Raw genomic sequence first — 4,342 nt, forward strand, 5'->3', positions numbered from 1 at the left:
AAGCGCCTGCCCCTCGTAAGGACAACCAACCACTGAGCAAAAGCACTGCACAGCCCGCCCTTCTCCACAGCCGTCCGCCTGCGTTCTGCGTGCCCTTCAGGGTCTCCAACGGCTTTAGATATGAGTCCACACAACAACCATGAGGCATGAACCTCTTAAAATATGTCCTCGTTTTTCCTATTAAGACCATTTAATGCAGAGTGATAGGTTACAGGCTTCTTGAACACCGTCTAGGTGATAGCCTCTACTATCAGTGAGGCAGGAGCGTAAGAAGCTGCGAAAATTCCTGGGCAAGTGCAATGGGGAAACTGAGATGAGATCATTAAACAAGGCCAAACAATTTGAACACTTTACGGTGACGCTATCTTCCCTCACCAAGGCCACTTGAGAGCAAATGGTTTGTACCTCCCCTCCCTAACCAGAGAGCACAGAGCTTAAATCACGCTGGTCAGGCAGACAGATAACAAAGACCCAATTGACGCCATTTGTGCCAGCCAAACCCAAGGACAGATGGAGTCAGGGCAACAAATAACCACAACAACAACGACTAGAGTCAGACAGACCCAAGATAAAAGTAGGGCGGTGAAAGTGACCAGAGAATAATCCCAAACTCCCCTATAGGCTCACCGTGAAGTATCAACATTTCGAAGGCCACGCCTGGGAAACTAATGAATATTCTGTAAGACCCTCCCCTGAGACCTCCCTAGGACTCCCACCAGCAGAGAGAGAAAACCCTCCAAACGCCCGCCTCTTCTCAGGCATGGGCTGTTTACTTTCTCTCTCCTCAACTCTCAGGGTCCCCACAAGACTTGCTCTCTGGGGTGTAGCAGGCAGCAGCAGTTCATCCCAAGCTGACCCCAGCTGAACCCATCTCCAAGGCCCCCCTTCCTGACTTACCAGTGAGCTGACAGCAGCCTGTGTGGCTCACTCCTGTCCCTGTCACTTGTGCTTCCCAGTGAATTCACGCAGCCCAGTGTGGCTCACTTCTTTCCTACTCTTTATGGAGCTAAGCACAGCTCCGTCTGGCTCGCTCCTGCTGCTACTTCTACCTAAGCCTTCCTGTCTCTGACCCAGCTCTAATGAACACACTCACAATCACCTGGACTCGCGTTGTGAAATCTTTCCTGCACGCGGTCAAGAACCCACACCCTCCGGGCCGGCCTCAGCAGACCGCTCCGCCCGGTGTCCGTCTGGTGACAGAGGGGACCTGGAAGTCTTACTCCTGCTCACCCTCCCGACCAGGTGACCTACCCCTGCCACATCGGTCATTCCCGAGGCCAGGGCTACACAGAGGTGACAAGCACGGACAACGGCCTGGCTCTCTTGCGAGGTCTACGTCCCTGGCTTCTTGAGGTTAAACGTTAGTCTGTCTCAGGCTGAGAGGGAACAACAGGGAAGGGGAGTCTCGCCATAAGGCCCAAGACAGCCGTCGGGGCTCTGCCTGAAGCCACAGGTGTGTGGTTTTCTGCATCGAGCTGAGCTTCAAAGCTTGTCATCACCATTTACTCTTCTATTCAGAGCAAACCTCACTCCTCTGTTCTGAGATCTTCACAGAAGTCACTCTTCACTGCAGAAAGGCAACTGCACCCCGCCAGGCGACCTCTGATGGTCCCCCACCCGGAGCCCGAGGTCTGTGATCAGGCCTCGCCATCCCAAAGGGCTACCGCTAAGGTTCAGCTCCTTCCGAGAAGAAAGTGCAATTGCTGCTCAGGAAACACAAAACAGCCACTTACCGGAGAGGAGGCCGCCCGAGTGTCTGACAGCCACCGCTCGCTGCAGCTGCTGGGGTCTGATGCCGGCGCCGCCCGGGAGGTGCGGTCAGAGCAGGCAGATGCGTGCGTCCCTACGTGGCTGCGGAGGCAAAACAGGAACCTCTGCGCGCAGGTTCTCCTTTCCGTCCCTGGCCCGCTACCGTTTCGTGAATGCTCCCAGGGTAAATCCCTCTAGGAGAGCAGAAGCTCAAGCCCAGACTCTGAGGGTCCCTCCGCCAGGTCAGCAGCTCTCGGAGGGGGTCCTGAGTGAGCCGTCAGCCTCGTGCACACAACGTGCAATACATTGAAGATGAACACAGAACGCGTTTAGAACATACCCACCTCTGATTTCTCCCTCGACACCCAGTGCCCCGCTCGCCACCCACCTGCCTTTCCTCTGCCTGCACGCACCCCCCAGAAGCCTGGGGGTGACCTGCACACCCCAAATAAGAGCTCAAGGCTTCTTGGCTTCAAGGAATCTTTTGCTTTTAAATCACCGCTTCCCAATCAGTGTTCCCACGCGCAGGCGGCACCCCGGTTCTCCGCACCGCGCCCGTGCCGCTTGCTCTTCTCAAGGACTGTGCGCCGCGGGCCCGCAGCAGCGGTGCTGGGAGCCAGCCTGTTCCCAACGCGCCCGCATGGCCCGCTGCCCGCCACCAACACTGGGACCCAAAGATTTAAAAATCCCTGAACCTTAGCAGCCGCTCCAGGCCCAGGAGCGGGGCCTCGCTGCTCCGTCCGCGCAGGCCTCGCCGGAGAGCAGCTCAGGAGCCGCTGCTCGATGCTGAAAACCACAAGCCTGCCCCTTTCCTACGGCAGTTCTCATCTCACATGTCAATATGCACCAGAAAGTGCCGAGACGGTCATTAGCTCTGATGTGGCAAAGAGATCAAGGCTACGGTGTCTGCGCACCCGGCACATCCTCCTACCAAGACAGAAACAAAAACCGCAGGGAAATGGCAGTTCCGTCCAACGGCGCAGCGCGGGCCACGGGTGGAGCGGCCTCTTCTGCTGCGAAGGCGCCCGCGGTGGGACAAGATGGCAGCCTGGACCCGCCCCGTGGCTCTCTCCACGGCGCCCCTGGGACCCTAGCGGAGTGACACCCAGAACCTGCCAACTAGGGATGTGGCCCCCAGTTTTCAAGGCAGGAACGTGCCCCTCGGAGCCCCATGCAGAGAGCTGAGCGCTTCCCAAGAAGCCGCTGGCCACGGGCCTGTGTGAGCTCACACTCTGATGGAATTAAGGGGTCAACGCACAAAACTCATCACGTCACGTAACCGCACAGAAAGGCTTCATCGGCCAGGGACTTCTGAAGGCCTTCAGCCCCCTGCAGATGGCAGGATTCAATTCCTCTTCCAGACCGGCCTGGTTTCTGGTGTGACAAACCTCATGGGCATTGGGGAGAAAAAGAGGGAGGCCTGCACCCAGGCCCTGTCAGAGCCACGGGCTAAAACCAGCCCTGTCCCCCCTTCCATCCTGGGGAAGCCGCTGTCCGGCTGCTCTGCTCCTGTGAGGGGCGCTGTGCCTGCCCTCGGGGGGAGGAAGCTGGCGGCCGTGCTGTGAGGCGAGCACAGGCCCAGGCAGCAGGCTGAACCCCCAGCTTGCTCTCCCCTGTGAAGGGCACTGTTGTTCATTTCTGGAGGAAGGAACTGCTTCAAACCACGATCAAGGCCACAAAACAACATGACTGAGGAACCCCGGGCCTTTTGTCTAAGGTGACAGACATATCACACGGGCCTGTCCTCCACACAGGCCCGAAGGAAATGACAAGCAAACGCGGCGAAAACAGGTTCCTCCTTCAACGGGACGTGGACTTGGCTGGGTTCCCGTCACAGCAGCTCGCTGTGGGAGACACGAGGACCCACAGAAAGGCCGCCTCGCCGTGAGAGCTCTACCTGGCAGTCCCCCCGTGGCCCCGTGACTTCTTACTGCTCACACTGCTCTCCTCTCCGTGAGCGGCCTGACAACCACCGCCCCACCAGGCAGGCCCAGATGGCGGTGTCACCGCTGGAAATGTAAACTGCGAACCCTGCCTTGCCACTTCGACCTCCTCGCCCGACCAGGGTCCATCGTGATGTCTATGAACCAACCAGGCTCTCCTCCGTGGACCAGGACAGCAAAAGAGGGCGGGGCAAGTCCAAGAGGCAGAGCTAACAACCCACAATTTATAACCAGATCTGGGCAAAAACCGTAAAGGTGGTTTTTCGTGACGTCCAGTGTGCGTTGCCGTCCTAGGGACACCTCCCGCCCCCTGGGAGGCCCGTGGAGGGGCCGCCCTGTGAAAACGAAGATGGGAGGAGGCATCGTTTCGCTGTCCGAACCCAGACGTGAACCCATCGCTCTGGCGCCAGGGGCTGCCTGTCGTCCTTCCGGACGGCCAGGCCCGCACACTCCCTAACGGCTTAGAGAAACCCAAGGCGGCGTCCGCACGAAGTGGGGGCCGCTGGTGAAAGGTTTCGCAAGACCAGAGGGGGAGTGTCGCTTATGCACAACACTTCCCTGTCTCACACGTTACAGACCAACAGTCCGTCAGTGCCTCAGCTCACGCAGACTTGGTGCATTTTAGAAATCAAAGACATTCTGAAGAATAA

At 58.1% G+C, this 4,342-nt stretch overlaps 1 protein-coding gene across 2 annotated transcripts in view; it reads right to left on the bottom strand.

The window, feature by feature from the left end:
- Positions 1-1,851, bottom strand: part of JAML (junction adhesion molecule like) — a 36,717-nt gene extending 34,866 nt beyond the window's left edge. Inside the window, exon 1 of one of the 2 annotated variants that reach the window (XM_081098548.1) lies at positions 898-1,067. The gene's annotated coding sequence lies outside the window, so the exon portion shown is untranslated. Of the gene's footprint in view, positions 1-897; positions 1,068-1,733 lie in introns of those variants that run through there. The other variant, XM_081098547.1, reaches the window with a different exon arrangement.
- Between the last annotated feature and the right edge of the window lie 2,491 nt (positions 1,852-4,342).

The sequence above is a fragment of the Myotis nattereri genome, assembly GCF_964212035.1.
Source record: "Myotis nattereri genome assembly, chromosome: 9".
In the NCBI taxonomy this organism is placed as follows: Eukaryota; Metazoa; Chordata; class Mammalia; order Chiroptera; family Vespertilionidae; genus Myotis; species Myotis nattereri.